Genomic DNA, 17,435 nt, shown 5'->3' on the forward strand with positions numbered 1-17,435 from the left:
GATGGCGGTGGTGCTGCGGCAACGTATAATGAGATAAAAACTCTGCCGCCGAGGGATGTTGCGCGCGCGCATCGGAAAACTGGGATTTCGCACGGACCAAGATGGCGGCGTGCTTCAGCGGGATACATCTTCTGGTGCTGCTTGCTGCCAAACAAGGGCGGTGGACGAGGACGACGAGATTCTCGGAAACCGCGCACCGCCACTTCGCCTCCCCGACGACATTCGCCGCGCGGTTGTGCACGAAAAGACTATTACAGCAGAAGAGGAGCAAACTTTTGGCCTCGTTGTTAAGGTGATGAAGGCAGCGCACATATCAGTCAGAAGGTACATAACCAGGCTCGCTGGCAGGGGGGACGATGCGCGCGATGATGATTACTAATGATGATGAATGGATTTTCAGTCTGATTAATGGCCCCCGCCGCTGCTGCCTCCTGCTGCCGAAATGTGTACTGTCACGTACGCGCATTGTGTTGTGCGGTGGTGGGCCATGCTGGCCTGATGACAGAGTGGCAGGCAGCCAACCGCCATCATCGTTTTTCTGTTTCTATTTTCGGGTGCTCCCTCTGCAGGGTCGCGCGCTCACCTCACGAGCGGAGATCAAAAGTGCTGATTCGGGTCCCCCCATCTCGCATCGGAGGTGTAGTCAGGGACGAATGGAGGATGGTGAAAAAATGTAGAACGTCAAACTAAATTAGGTGAAATTGAAATCTGAATTCAGAGCAACTTCCCTATCGAATTCGGAGCAATTTCCTCATTGAGTTCGAAGCATTTTCAGGATTGAATTCGGAGCAATTTTGAGAACGTAACTTTTCCTATTGTATTCCGAGCAATTTCCCGATTGAATTCTGATGAAATTCTTGATTGAATTTGGAGCAATTTCAAATTGAATTGAAATGAAATTAAATTCAAAGCAATTTCCGATCCGAAAAGAACCGATAGAGTTTTTCCAAGAAAATCGGAGAAATTTTCCGAAAAAAATCAGGAGAACTTCCGAAAAAAATCGGAAAAGTTTTCCCAAAAAATCGGTGGAATTTTTTTAATAAGATTTTTTTTCGAAAAAACGGAGGATTTTAAAAAATCAAAAAATAATTTGGAAGTCGGAAGAATTCTGAAAAGAAAGTCAGGGAGATTTTACGAAAAAAACCGGAGGAATTTTCTGAATAAATTTGGAGGAATTAAAAAAAACGGATGCATTTTTGGTGAAAAAATCAAAGAAAAAAAAATGCACTGGAAATTAGAGGAATTTCCGAAAAAAAAAAATCATTTTTTTAAATTAAAAATGAGGATTACATTAAGAGAAGCGGAGGAATACTCCAAAGAAAATAAGAAAAAAAAATAGTAGAAAATCGGAAGATTTCTGAGAAGAAAATCAGGGAGATTTTACGAAAAACATCGAAGGATTTTTTCGAAGAAATTTGGAGGAATTCTCGAAAAAACATGGAGACATTTTGGTAAAAAAACAGAAGTATCGGAAGAATTTTCCGGAAAAAAATGTAGATAAAATGAGGATTATAAGAAAAGGAGCGGAGGATTTTTCCGAAGAAAATTGGAAGAAATTTTCACAAAAAAATTGGAGAAAGTTTCCGAGCAAAATTGGAGAAAAGTTTCGAACAAAATGGGTGAACTTTTTGAAGGGAATTGGAGAAACTTTTCGACAAAAATCGAAGGAGTTGGATTTCGTGAAAAAAAATGGAAGAATGAAAAACAAATGGAGGAATTTCCCAAAGATAATCGAAGAAATTTTTCCGAGAAAATCGGAGGGTTTTTGAAAAGAAAATTAGAGGAATTGTACGACAAAAAATCGAAGAAATTTGTTTAAGAAATTTGGAGGAATTGTTAAAAAGCGCAAAAAAGTTTGCCAAAAAATAAAAAAAAAAAATTTCTAAGAAAAAACGAAGAAATTTTCCTAAAAAATCGGAGAAATCTTCCGAAAAGAAATCGGAGGAATATTTCAAATAAAATGGCCAAACAATTCAGGAAAAAGGAGGATTTTAAGAAAAGAAGTGGAGGATTTTTCCGAAGAAAATCGGATGACCTATCCGAAAAAAATCGCCGTAACTTTCTTAAGAAAATAGTATGCACTTTTTGAAGAAAATCGGAGGAATGTTCCGAAATATAATTGAAGGAATTTTGAGAAGATAATTCGGAAGAATTTTCCGAAAAAAATACCGAAGAATTTTCCGAAGAACATCGGAGAACATTTTTCGAACAAAATCGGATGAAATTTTCAAAAGTATGGGAGAAATTTTTCAAAAAAAAATACGATTTTGACAAGAAAATCGGAAGAATTTGTCAAAAAACATCACTGGATTTTTTCAAAGAAAATCGGAGGATTTTTTCCGAAAAAAAAGTGGAGGATTTTTGAGAAAAATCGAAAGAATTTTCCAAAAAATCGGAGGAATTTTCCGTAAAATATTGAAGAAATTTTCCGAATAAAACCGAAATAAAATGATTTTTGAGCAAAAATCGGAAGAATTTTCAAAGAAATTCCGAATGGGATTCTGTCCGAATGGGATTCTGTCCGACATCCCGAATGGCATTCTGTCCGAAATTCCGGATGGGATTCTGTCCGAATCCCGAATGGGATTCTGTCCGAATCCCAGATGGGATTCTGTCCGAATTCGAATGGGATTCTGTCCGAATCCAGAATGGGATTCTGTCCGAATTCAGATGGGGTTCTGTCCGAATCCCGAATGGGATTCTGTCCGGATTCCGAATAGAATTCTGTCCGAATCTCGAATGGGATTCTGTTCGAATTCAGATGGGATTCTGTTCGAATTCAGATGGGATTCTGTTCGAATCCCGAATGGGATTCTGTTCGAATCCAGAATGGGTTCTGTTCGAATCCTGAATGGGATTCTGTTCGAATCCCGAATGGGATTCTGTTCGAATCCAGAATGGGATTCTGTTCGAATCCAGATGGGATTCTGTTCGAATCCAGATGGGATTCTGTTCGAATCCAGAATGGGATTCTGTTCGAATCGAATGGGATTCTGTTCGAATCCAGATGGGATTCTGTTCGAATCCAGAATGAGTTCTGTTCGAATCCAGAATGGGTTCTGTTCGAATCGAATGGGATTCTGTTCGAATCCAGATGGGATTCTGTTCGAATCCAGATGGGATTCTGTTCGAATCCAGAATGGGATTCTGTTCGAATCCAGATGGGATTCTGTTCGAATCCAGATGGGATTCTGTTCGAATCCCGAATGGGATGGGATTCTGTTCGAATCCCGAATGGGATGGGATTCTGTTCGAATCCAGATGGGATTCTGTTCGAATCCAGATGGGATTCTGTTCGAATCCCGAATGGGATTCTGTTCGAATCGAATGGGTTCTGTTCGAATCCAGATGGGATTCTGTTCGAATCCAGAATGGGATTCTGTTCGAATCCAGATGGGATTCTGTTCGAATCCAGATGAGTTCTGTTCGAATCCAGATGGGTTCTGTTCGAATCCAGATGGGATTCTGTTCGAATCCAGAATGGGATTCTGTTCGAATCCAGAATGGGATTCTGTTCGAATCCAGATGGGTTCTGTTCGAATCCAGATGGGATTCTGTTCGAATCCAGATGGGATTCTGTTCGAATCCAGAATGGGATTCTGTTCGAATCCAGAATGAGTTCTGTTCGAATCCAGATGGGATTCTGTTTCGAATCCCAGATGGGATTCTGTTCGAATCCAGATGGGATTCTGTTCGAATCCAGATGGGTTCTGTTCGAATCCAGAATGGGATTCTGTTCGAATCCAGATGGGATTCTGTTCGAATCCAGATGGGATTCTGTTCGAATCCAGATGGGATTCTGTTCGAATCCAGATGGGATTCTGTTCGAATCCAGAATGAGTTCTGTTCGAATCAGAATGGGATTCTGTTCGAATCCAGATGGGATTCTGTTCGAATCCAGATGGGATTCTGTCCGAATCCAGATGGGATTCTGTCCGAATCCAGAATGGGATTCTGTCCGAATCCAGATGGGATTCTGTCCGAATCCAGATGGGATTCTGTCCGAATCCAGATGGGTTCTGTCCGAATCAGATGGGATTCTGTCCGAATCCAGAATGGGTTCTGTCCGAATCCAGATGGGATTCTGTCCGAATCAGATGGGATTCTGTCCGAATCCAGATGGGATTCTGTCCGAATCCAGATGGGATTCTGTCCGAATCCAGATGGGATTCTGTCCGAATCCAGATGGGATTCTGTCCGAATCCAGATGGGATTCTGTCCGAATCCAGATGGGATTCTGTCCGAATCCAGATGGGATTCTGTCCGAATCCAGATGGGATTCTGTCCGAATCAGATGGGTTCTGTCCGAATCCAGATGGGATTCTGTCCGAATCCAGATGGGATTCTGTCCGAATCCAGATGGGATTCTGTCCGAATCCAGATGGGTTCTGTCCGAATCCAGATGGGTTCTGTCCGAATCCAGATGGGATTCTGTCCGAATCCAGATGGGATTCTGTCCGAATCCAGAATGATTCTGTCCGAATCCAGAATGGGATTCTGTCCGAATCCAGATGGGATTCTGTCCGAATCCAGATGGGTTCTGTCCGAATCCAGAATGGGATTCTGTCCGAATCCAGATGAGTTCTGTCCGAATCCAGATGGGATTCTGTCCGAATCCAGAATGGGATTCTGTCCGAATCCAGATGGGTTCTGTCCGAATCCAGATGGGATTCTGTCCGAATCCAGAATGGGATTCTGTCCGAATCCAGATGGGATTCTGTCCGAATCCAGATGGGATTCTGTCCGAATCCAGATGGGATTCTGTCCGAATCCAGATGGGATTCTGTCCGAATCCAGATGGGATTCTGTCCGAATCCAGATGGGATTCTGTCCGAATCCAGATGGGATTCTGTCCGAATCCAGAATGGGATTCTGTCCGAATCCAGATGGGATTCTGTCCGAATCCAGATGGGATTCTGTCCGAATCCAGATGGGTTCTGTCCGAATCCAGATGGGATTCTGTCCGAATCCAGATGGGATTCTGTCCGAATCCAGAATGGGATTCTGTCCGAATCCAGATGGGATTCTGTCCGAATCCAGATGGGTTCTGTCCGAATCCAGATGGGATTCTGTCCGAATCCAGATGGGATTCTGTCCGAATCAGAATGGGATTCTGTCCGAATCCAGATGGGATTCTGTCCGAATCCAGATGGGATTCTGTCCGAATCAGATGGGATTCTGTCCGAATCCAGAATGGGATTCTGTCCGAATCCAGATGGGATTCTGTCCGAATCCAGAATGGGATTCTGTCCGAATCCAGATGGGATTCTGTCCGAATCCAGAATGGGATTCTGTCCGAATCCAGATGGGATTCTGTCCGAATCCAGATGGGATTCTGTCCGAATCCAGATGGGATTCTGTCCGAATCCAGATGGGATTCTGTCCGAATCCAGATGGGATTCTGTCCGAATCAGAATGGGATTCTGTCCGAATCCAGATGGGATTCTGTCCGAATCCAGATGGGTTCTGTCCGAATCGAATGGGATTCTGTCCGAATCAGATGGGATTCTGTCCGAATCCAGATGGGTTCTGTCCGAATCCAGATGGGATTCTGTCCGAATCCAGATGGGATTCTGTCCGAATCCAGATGGGATTCTGTCCGAATCCAGATGGGATTCTGTCCGAATCCCGAATGGGATTCTGTCCGAATCCAGATGGGATTCTGTCCGAATCCAGAATGGATTCTGTCCGAATCCAGATGGGATTCTGTCCGAATCCAGATGGGATTCTGTCCGAATCCAGATGGGATTCTGTCCGAATCCAGAATGGGATTCTGTCCGAATCCAGATGGGATTCTGTCCGAATCCAGATGGGATTCTGTCCGAATCCTGAATGGGATTCTGTCCGAATCCCGAATGGGATTCTGTCCGAATCCAGATGGGATTCTGTCCGAATCCCGAATGGGATTCTGTCCAGATCCAGAATGGGATTCTGTCCGAATCCAGATGGGATTCTGTCCGAATCCAGATGGGTTCTGTCCGAATCCAGATGGGATTCTGTCCGAATCCAGATGGGATTCTGTCCGAATCCAGATGGGTTCTGTCCGAATCGAATGGGTTCTGTCCGAATCCAGAATGGGATTCTGTCCGAATCCAGAATGGGATTCTGTCCGAATCCAGATGGGATTCTGTCCGAATCCAGATGGGATTCTGTCCGAATCCAGATGGGATTCTGTCCGAATCAGAATGGGATTCTGTCCGAATCCAGATGGGATTCTGTCCGAATCCAGATGGGATTCTGTCCGAATCCAGAATGGGTTCTGTCCGAATCCAGATGGGATTCTGTCCGAATCCAGATGGGTTCTGTCCGAATCCAGAATGGGTTCTGTCCGAATCAGAATGGGATTCTGTCCGAATCCAGAATGGGATTCTGTCCGAATCCAGATGGGATTCTGTCCGAATCCAGAATGGGATTCTGTCCGAATCCAGAATGGGATTCTGTCCGAATCCAGAATGGGATTCTGTCCGAATCCAGAATGGGATTCTGTCCGAATCCAGAATGGGATTCTGTCCGAATCCCAGATGGGATTCTGTCCAAATCACAAATGGGATTCTATCCGAAATTCGAATGGGATTCTTACCGATTCTCGAATAGGATTCTGTCCGAATCCAGAATGGGATTCTGTCCGAATCACGAATGGAATTCTGTTCGAATCTCGAATGGGATTCTTTTCGAATCCCAGAATGGGATTCTGTTCGAATCCAGATGGGATTCTGTTCGAATCACGAATGGAATTCTGTTCGAATCCAGAATGGGATTCTGTCCGAAACTCGAATGGGATTTTTTTCGAATTCAGAATGGGATTCTGTCCTAAACTCGAAAGGGATTCTGTTCGAATCTGAGATGGGATTCTGTTCGAATGAATGGGATTCTGTTCGAATCCTGAATGGGATTTTTTTCGAATTCAGAATGGGATTCTGTTCAAATCGAATGGGATTCTGTTCGAATCCAGAATGGGTTCTGTTCGAATCCCGAATGGGATTCTGTTCGAATGAACGGGATTCTGTTCGAATCCAGAATGGGATTCTGTTCGAATCCCGAATGGGATTCTGTTCGAATCCAGAATGAGTTCTGTTCGAATCGAATGGGATTCTGTCCGAATCCAGAATTGGATTCTGTCCGAAGCCCGAATGGGATTCTGTCTTAATCCCGAATGGGATTCTGTCGGAATCCAGAATTAGATTTTGTCCGAATCCCGAATGTGATTCTGTCCGAATCCCGAATGGGATTCTGTCCGAAAATCGAATAGAATTTCGTACTTTTCACGAATGCGACTTAGTCGGATAATTTCTGCCCAAATCCCGTGAATTCGAAGGGAAAAATAGTAAAAGGTTTTTATAACGTCATGCAAAAACGGCACTAAAAATCGTTAAAAGCTCTACAAACTACATCTCATTGCGAGGGCGCCCAGCCCCTGACTACGCCATCACATTCCGCCATGCATCGACATAATAAATATATTCAAAATTATTACCCATCCCATTGAGAGCAAAACCGGAGGAGGTGACAATGTGCTTATTTTCAAGCGCGCATCGTTTAGCTCCAGCAGCCGCCCCAAACCAGTCGCCTGTGTGCGCCCTCCCTCCGTGTTTCCATAAATTGATAATTGCTATTGTTATAACACATTAGAGCTCCGCGATCCGCACAAGTTCATCTGATGGCACATCAGCAGCGGGCGCCCATTAAATCACATCTGCCCGCGCACCGTCAGCGCCCGACCCGTCCCGCCCCCTGAAACTCCAAATCGGTGTAACTTCAATTGCTTTTCATCGCTTAAAAATTAGTACTATGCCGCCATCTCACGCGCCTCGAGATCCAAAACAATGTGCCATCACCGTCTTGCCTGCTTGTGAGCATGATTAGAAACGATCTTCGCCGCCGATGACGCTGCTGTCGCCTTTGCGACGGATTGACATCCAGAAGCAATAAATATATCTGTTCGAGTGGAGGAAAACCAGTCCGTCAGGCATCGAAAAGTGCACCACGCTCTCCGATGTCTTCTTCGTAGATCGGAGCACGCAGTCACCCGCCGCCTGCTCGGATTCGATTGTTTTTGCTCAGCCGCCCTCGTGGATCCCCACTTTCTGTCCCACCGTACCATCATAGAAAACAGCGCGAATAGGGGGCGACTTAACACGCCTTGAAGCCGAACGCGATTATGTTATTGTTTCAGATAAACCACCAGACGGCGATGGGAGCAGCAGCGCTGCTAAGCCGATGATCGTCGGCGGTGGCGGCGAGGGATGATGAAGAAGGGCGGCGCCGAAAGGTGTCGGTTTTATCTGCTTTTGTTTAGGCAAATTGATCGCTGAACAACACGCGAGACGCGTCGTCACACGTTTGGCCGCCACCAACGCGACGAGCGGGCGGCTGTAAAACGGTTGCCACTTTGCGACGACATTGGTGTTGCGACACGACGAAATGACTTCATTTTCCATAAATGGGGTTTGATGGATCGTTGCATTTTTTTCGAAAGGGAAAACTTGTCTGTTTGATTTTGAGATATCCAGTGCGAAATAAAAATGTCTGAGTCAATCGGAATTCGAACCTTGGATCAAGCGAAACTACGACCAAACGTGAATTTTACTTAGCAGAACTTGCCATTTCCAATAGAATTGTTGTCTGGATGGCGTCTGATTAGAGACGAATGGCTCGGACGTTCGGCTTGCGATGGTTGTCACCGAAACGATTGAATTCCGATTGTTTCGATGTCAAACGCGATTGACAGGGGACATATTCCAGTCAACCAAGGGCCATCTTATCAGAAAATTGAACCAGATTATGACAGCTGCCGTAATCCCAGGTGTTTGCCTTACAGCGCGGAAGACAATGCCTACTTAGCTCGATAGTTTGTTTTTTTTTTTCAACTGACGTGATTCATGACATTTTGTATAAATCTTCTTCATCTACGGGAATTAGATCACCGTTGAAAGAAGGTGTCGCAATGCCAATAAGTCTCCTTCCGTTTCAGTGAAAAGTGACTATCATCATGAGGGAAAAAATGTGCTGCGACGAAATCGATACATCACACGGCGCACATAGTGCGGGACATTATCACACGGCCAAACTAAAACCCAAACCAACTGATAAAAGACATCCATCGCATCATTGACGACCATCGACGAAGACGGCGGTGGTCGGACGATGCGATGGACGAACGACAGATCACCGCAAACGGCCGTCATCCGCCGCGGTTTCTCGCGTCACATTTTTTTTTTCATTTCTTCTCTGCTTTATCTAAAGCAAACATCACCGCGCATTGGGATCGCGCATCGGAAAGCTCTTATCTCGGGAGGAAAACACAAAAATCCCCTTCCCGTCCGGGGAAAAAAGGGAGGTAATTGGTTTAAAATGCTCTCCGATGGGATTGTGACATGAACAAAAACATGCAAAATTTTATCATATCTGCAGCCAATTGAAGCCTTCCCCATCACGGACTAGAGCGATTGATATCGAGAAACGATTTCGAAATCTGTAAAAGTAAGCACCCGTCATCCGCCTCTGTTCCAAGAATGGGACAATTTAGGGTCTTACCTCATCGTCACCTGCGACTCACTCGCCGTCGTCGCCATCAGTCACCGCCTATTTCGGTGCAAGGGGATTGATTCGTGCTGCTTTGATGTGTGTTTTCGATCCGAGCAAATATATTTCTGCTGCCTGATGATGATAAGGAGACGAGATCGAAGTTGCGGCTTTGTTTGCTCCCGGCGACGTTAACGACGACAACGCGAGATAACGCGCGAGGCTTACCGTGATGCGATTGACTGGCTGGCATGGTGGTGCGATGCGGTGGGATGTTTACCGTGTGGCTTAAAGAGCAAAGGAGACCTCTTGATTCGATCCCGGGGGATGGTGAGGATTGGGGCGGTATGGGAGCGAGTGATTTCATCAGCTTCTCACTTGGATGCCTGCGATGGAATATGCGCAGAAATGGGTGGGATTTTTTTTCTTCTTGTGTGCTCAGCCAATACCGTTTCATCACCGCCCCGTTCTTGGAAGAGCAGGGCTGCCAGATGAAATCAATCGATCAATTGTTCTGTTTTAACAATCGATGACTTGCGAACAATTTTGATTGCTTGAAAAGGCGAGACTTGCGGTAAAGGGTAGTTCGCGACTAGTCGATGACTAACAAGCTGTTTAGGGACGATTCTTTTTTTTATTTTTAAAGCTCCACATTCTCACTAAAATAATTTTTGGATTGTTTTCCCTTGAAGAGAAGAAAAGTAACTAAGGATATACTTCAACTACTTCTGCTTCGGAATTCGGATAAAATCCGCTTCGAGATTTACATAAAACTCGGCTTCGAGATTCGGACAATTTTTGCTTCGTAGATTCGTACAGAATCTACTTCGGAATCCGGACACAATGCGCTCGGAATTCGGACAGAATGCGCCTCGGGATCAGAACAGTCTCCGCTTCAAGATTCAGACAGCATCGGATTCGGAATTTGGACAGAATTCGCTTCTGGATTCAGACAGAATTCTATTCCTGATTCGGAACGAACCCACTTCGAGATTCGGACAGCTGCTTCCAATTCGAGATTCGGACAGAACCTGCTTCAGAATTCCGACAGAATCCGCTCCGGAATCCTAACAAATCTTCTTCGCGATTCCAACAGAATTTGCTTCGATATTTGTACACAATCCGCTTCGTGATTCGGACAGAATCCGCATTGAGATACAGACTGAATCCGCGTTGGGATTCGGACACAATCCGCTTCGGGATTAGGACCGAATCCGCTTTGAGATTTAGACAGAATCCGATTCAGGATTCAGACAGAATCCCATTCCTCATTAGGACAGATTTCATTTCGGAATACGGACAGAATCTGCTTCGAAATTCGGACAAAATGCTCTTAGGGATTTGGACAGGATCCGCTTCGAGATTCGAACAGAATCCGCTTCAGGATTCAAACAGAAGCTGCTATGAAATTCGGACAAAATCCCTTTCAAGATTTCGGACAGAATCCACTTCGAGATTCGGACAGATTTCGCTTCAAGAATTGGACAGAATCTGCTACGGCATCCGCTTCTGGATTAGGACAGAATCCACTTCATGATTTAGCTTCGGGATTTGGACAGAATCCATTTTGAGATTCGGACAGAATTCGCTTTGAGATTAGGACAGAATTCGCTTCGGGATTTGGACAGAATCCATTTTGAGATTCGGACAGAATCCGCTTCAAGATTCGTACAGAATCTGCTTCGGAATTCGGACAAAATCCGCTTAGGGATTTGGACAGAAACTGCTACGGAATTCGGGCAGAATCCGCTGCGGGATTTGGACAGAATCCGCTTCATGATTTGTGCAGAATTCGGACATAAACCACAGCAAGATTAGGACAGAATCCGCTTCAAGATTCGTACAGAATCTGCTTCGGAATTTGAACAAAATCCACTTTGTGATTCGGACAGAATCCGCTTCGGAATTCGGGCAGAATCCGCTTTGGGATTAGGACAGAATCCGTTTTGAGATTCGCACAGAATCCGCTTCAAGATTCGTACAGAATCTGTTTCGAAATTCGAAAAAAAAAATCCGCTTCGGGATTTAGTCAAAATCCGGTTCATGATTCGGACAGGATCCGCTTCGGAATTTGAACAGAACCCGCTTCAAGATTCTCACAGAATCTGCTTCGGAGTTCTCAAAAAATCCGCTGCGGGATTCGGACAGAATCCGCTTCAAGATTTGAGCAGAATTCGGACATAAACCGCAGCAAGATTAGGACAAACTGCGCTTCAAACTTCTTCGGAATTCGAACGAAATCCGCTTTGTGACTCGGAAAGAATTCGCTTCGGAATTCAGGCAGAATCCGCTTCAGGATTAGGACAGATTCTGTTTTGAGATTCGCAATGAATCCGCTTCATGATTCATACAGAATCTGTTTCGAAATTCGGACAAAATCCGCTTCGGGATTTGGTCAAAATCCGGTTCGTGATTCGGACATGATCTGCTTTGGAATTCGGATAAAATCCGCTTCATGATTTGTACAGAGTCTGCTTTAGAATACGGGCAGAATCCGCTTTGAGATTCGGACAGAATTCGCTTCGGAATTCGAGCAGAATCCGCTTCGGGATTTAGACATAATCCGTTTTGAGGTTCGGACAGAATCCACTTCAAGAGTCGTACCGAATCTGCTTCGGAATTCGGACAAAATCCGCTTCGGGATTTGGTCAAAATCCACTTCAAGATTCGTATACAGTCTGCTTCGAAATTTGGGCAGAATCCACTTCGGGATTGGACAGAATTCATTTTGATATTCGGACAGAATCTGCTTCAAGATTCGTACAGAATCTACGTCGGAATTGGAACAAAATCCACTTCAGGGTTCGGTCAAAATGCGCTTCGGGATTCGGACAGAATACGCTTCGTGATTCGGACAAAATCCCATTCGGGATTCGGACAGAATCCCATTCGGGATTCGGACAGAATCCCATTCGGGATTCGGACAGAATCCCATTTGGGATTCAAGCAGAATCCCATTCGGGATTCGGACAGAATCCCATTCAGGATTCGGACAGAATCCCATTCGGGATTCGGACAGAATCCCATTCGGGATTCGAGCAGAATCTCATTCGGGATTCGAGCAAAATCCCATTTGGAATTTATGCAGAATCCCATTTGGAATTCGAGCAAAATCCCATTCGGGATTCGAGCAGAATCCCATTCGATATTCGAGCACAATCCCATTCGGGATTCATTCAGAATCCCATTCGGGATTCGAGCAAAATCCAATTCGGGATTCGAGCAGAATTCCATTCGGGAATCGAGCAGAATCTCATTCGGGATTCGAGCAAAATCCCATTCGGGATTCGAGCAGAATCTCATTCGGGATTCGAGCAGAATCCCATTCGGGATTCGAGCAGAATTCCATTCGGGATTCGAGCAGAATCCCATTCGGGATTCGAGCAGAATCCCATGCGGGATTCGAGCAGAATCCCATGCGGGATTCGAGCAGATTCCCATTCGGAATTCGAGCAGAATCCCATTCGAGATTCGAGCAGATTGCCATTCAAGATTTGAACAAAATCCCATTTAGGATTCCAGCAGAATCCCATTCGGGATTGGAGCAAAATCCCATTTGGGATTCGAGCGGAATCCCATTCGGGATTGGAGCAGAATCCCATTCGGAATTGGAGCAGAATCCCATTCGGGATTGGAGCAGAATCCTATTCGGAATTCGATCAGAATCCCATTCGGGATTCGAACAGAATCACATTCGGGATTCAAACAGAATCCCTTTCGGGATTCGAACAGAAGCCCATTCGGGATTCGAACAGAAACCCATTCGGAATTCGAATAGGGATTTTTTATAAAGTTATTCCATTTGGGATTCGAACAGAATCGCATTCGGGATGTCTTAAAACAACTAACGTTCGTTTTTGTCATAGTCAGTCCAAAGCCCCATTTTAAAAAAATCGTCTCATAGCAACTTTTGGTTGAAGTTTTTTTTTTTGAAAAAAGTAACTGCTGTAGTGGACTTTATGTGTCAATAGTTCATAGCACGATCATCCACAAATAAAAATGAATTTTGACATTTTGAAAAATCTGTTTCACGGGTTACTATGATCGATCTTTAGGACCACTGAATTGGTCCACATCGCACATCGATTCATGAAAGGTCGAGTGAAGAATTATTCACTGTGAAATCCTATAAGGATATCAATTCGAAGAAAAAAAACCGTTTGAATGAGTCATCAGGATCGTCAGAATTAGCAAAATCATAGTCAGAATCAGGGTGGATTTTCTGAAGAAGTTCCAATGGTGCGGAAATCTCAACGAGTCGAAATTTTCAACAACATCCTGCACCAAGTTTCTAACAAATTTTGTTACAGAAATTTAGTATAACGTAATAACATATGTTGATTTAATTTTATATGATTTTCTACTCGAGTAACGATTTTTAAAAAAAAAGCTACAATTAACCTTTTCATTCATCATTTATTGGTCCAATAGATTTATCAAATTACTTCCCAGAAAACCTATTTTTCCTACAAACCTCTAATAAAAAATAATAAAAAAAACTGACATTCGCCTGACTGTTCACCCATTTTTCACTACATCCCCCCTCCAGTACTTTTCATTTTTAAAAAATCATCTGAGCCAATAAAAACCAAAGTAAATTTGACAGCTGCTCAAATATGGAAGAAATGTCATTTTTTTGCTATAGAATAATGGTAAGGTTTATTTTTCCGGCGTTATCATCGTTACGATTGCTCTACTGTTCAGTTTTGAGCAGTTGAAATTTTATTATTGAAGGAGTGATTCCATAGTTGTCATTTGTTCAATCTATTTGCGAAGTACTTTAGATCTCTGTACCACCCATAAGCGATAAGCTTTGTATGCAGATCATAAGTTTTATTGCTGCTTAAGTACGGACGCAGTGTAACGAATCTCGCTATAATGGTCACTTAATATTTGGCTAAATGTGTACAGTTTGACCGTTCCCTCTCTCTTACTTGTTCTATTTATTTGAACACTAGTCGACCCGGCAGACGTTGTCCTGCATAGTAGGCGAAAATGCGCGTTGTGAACTGCCCATGCGAAATATCCATATGAATCCTAATTTTAGTTTTTCACGATTTAATCAATCTTACCCTTGACTTTCGCATGAGGAAATATCATATAAACCCGTCGAAAACTATAACGAATGTTTCTGCTGAAGAAATGAAAAAAATCCATCCAGCCGTTTTCGAGTTATGCGGATACGAACCCAGACCATTTCATTTTTATATATAAGATTACTTTTGATTTGGAAGGATCCTTCAATTACCTAACGCAAAGATTGGCTTCTCTTCTTTTCTTACTAAATTTATATAATAGGTGAGATTTTGATGTAAACATCATAATAAACATTGGCTCCGTTAAGTGTTACAAACGCTTGAGCCTACCAAATAAACGAATTAATGAAAAAAAAAACACTTCCTTCTCCCTCTAAGCGTTACATTATTTTGAGCGTGCCTTTTTCCGCACTATGGATCTTTCCAAATTGAAGAAACGCTCGAGAAAAAACTAATTTAAAAGGCGCCGCATTGAGGAATATTTCCAAAACAAATTATTTCGGTTGCATTCTCCACCTGCTAATCGGCGCAAGTCAACCCTATGTCAACCCTACCCTTTTCGTGAGAGGATTCTTCATGTGAATCATTTCCCTGTTGGATGATTTGAAGAAAATTATTGGAACGACCTCACCAAATTTTCAATCGAAATTGATCTGTTTTTTTGTCTCATCAAACTATCGAATTGCCAAACCAGATGAGCATTATTTGGCATTCGTCAATTGTCAAACACGGAATCTTAGAATCCGAATTAAAATCAAAACTGTGACTTGCTATCAGTCAATTGACTCGCTTTTAAAACAGATTTTCGAGTCCCAGGTTCCCCCATTTGGCATCCCTACCCAGAACACGGGGAGCGGATTCGTCGAACGCTTGTTAGATAAGAGATATATCTCGTCCTTCGGACGCAACCGAAAGAGCGGCGGCGGTCGACGATGATGGTAGCGGCGGACGTGAAAAATCGATAGCCTCTGGCTGTGGGGGCTTCAGGGTGTGGCGATCCGATTGGAACGATTCGGACGACGTTCGAATTCTTCTTCGCAGCTACCAGTCACTTTTCTGATTCGGAAAACACGTATCGGAATGCCTTCTAATGAGGATGACCCTGAGGAGTTTCTCTTCCTCGGTGCGGCGGTGTTTTTATGCGGGCCCCGCAAATGTGATGTGGTTTAATATAAGCAATATGCACTTACCTTGAGTGCTTCGAGAGCGGATGTTTCCTCGGCTGCTCCACACAACGGCCCAAACACGGTCGTCTCGGTGGAAGTGATTCTCTGCGTGGCAGCTCCTTCAAAACGGTGATACAGTTCTTAAGCTTCTTCACCCCGTTCGTTGATAAATCTTTAATTGCACTTTATTTGTGTACTTGGTTTTGCTCTTCCCAAAGGCACTATCTTCTTCCACCATCCAATTTGCTTAAGGTCACATAATCCGTCAAATCATTTCATCACTTCAGACTCTGTTTTGCAAAACAAGGCACTTCAAATTGGTTCGCTTCATCCGATTGCTTCAGTTGTGTCACACTTCTACAATTGCTACATGGCTTGCTTCGCTTGAGCTCCCACGTTCTTCGATTTTTCTTAACAAGTTTTGGTTGAACTGTTTGCACAAAATTTCGTTGTATTTTTTCCACTAAAAATAGACTTCTTCCAAATATCAGCTTTGAGTCCATTCAGGCTCAAAAATCATCCCACATAAAAAATCTTCCAACACTTAAAATCCAATCAAGTCTTCGATCTTGAACACACGCGCCCGCGCACAACATACAAAGTGTGTAAAAATCCTCCTCTGATACACGGCACGTCTCTCCAACGCTGTGAGGAAACTCCAGGCAAAAAAGCTAGGCTTGCTGCGTGATCGTCGGGCGTACGGCGGACCACGAACGACCGAAGAAGAGATGTTTCTTCCACGACAGTCTTGGCAGATATGACTATGAGAAATTGAGAAAGAAGTTTCTCATGCTGTTGCTGCTGCTGCTGCTGCTGATGCGCGCGTTCCGCTATCGTCGTCGTTTCGCCGTCTTCCGTTCCCTAACCAATCCACACCTCGGCGGGTAGGTAACCTATACGGCGCGCACTTCACCCATCATGTACTTGTTTCGCTGATCGAGCTGCTGCTTCGATATCTTTCCGCACTCACACGCACGCAACTCTGTTTTGCTCTGAGCGCGAGACGAGAGGGCTTTCGCTTTTTCCCGCCGCCGTCTCCGTCCGCACAGTCAGGACCCTTACCGTGCCCTCACAGAACAGTTGGTATAGGCAAGCAGGCAGGAGGTTCGCATTCAACGTGATGTGATAATGATGAATCCGAACGCAAACCCCGCAGCCGACTGAAGTGCGCGATGCTCTTTTTGTGTGTTTTTCTCTCTCGCAAGTCGGAAAATTCTCTCGCAGATGGCGAAACACCCCATTCCGGTGAGGTGAATTCGTTTTGGGGTGGTGTGGTGAATTCTCTCCTTTTTTGTGTTGCGTTGCAAAGCTCTCTTCTTCCGCTAATGGATTGCGGAGCGATTGTCGCCGTCGTCGGTGGATGTTTGCGGACTTCGGCTTTTGTCTGTCTGTTTATGGGCTGATGAGCAAACTTCTTCCTCCCCTTTTGATGATGGGTCGTCGTCGTCGCGTCGACGGTTGGGTTTGGGTGTTTGAAGATGGAAACTTTTCTACATCCGAGTCGGAGGAATCCGCGCGCGCTCGTTAGTTCTTTCCGTGAGGATTTTCAGTAAGTTAATGTTCGACCAAAAGGCGTTAGTGTTGGTCGTTGATGTTGTTTACCTTTTTCCGCCTGCCTGACTTGAATGTATGGCGCGCGCGGTCCACCTATGTGCTGACTTGATGGGTAAAGTCGTTGGTCGCGATGCTTATGCTTTACGACTCTGGCTAT

At 44.3% G+C, this 17,435-nt stretch overlaps 1 protein-coding gene across 2 annotated transcripts in view; it reads right to left on the reverse strand.

The window, feature by feature from the left end:
• The window catches only part of LOC134207699 (ras-responsive element-binding protein 1), an 83,177-nt gene extending 66,301 nt beyond the window's left edge, over positions 1-16,876 (reverse strand). Inside the window, exon 1 of one of the 2 annotated variants that reach the window (XM_062683509.1) lies at positions 15,749-16,876. The gene's annotated coding sequence lies outside the window, so the exon portion shown is untranslated. The remainder of the gene's footprint in view (positions 1-15,748) is intronic. The other variant, XM_062683510.1, reaches the window with a different exon arrangement.
• Positions 16,877-17,435: the final 559 nt, after the last annotated feature.

Source organism: Armigeres subalbatus, chromosome 1 (genome assembly GCF_024139115.2).
Source record: "Armigeres subalbatus isolate Guangzhou_Male chromosome 1, GZ_Asu_2, whole genome shotgun sequence".
Taxonomy (NCBI): Eukaryota; Metazoa; Arthropoda; class Insecta; order Diptera; family Culicidae; genus Armigeres; species Armigeres subalbatus.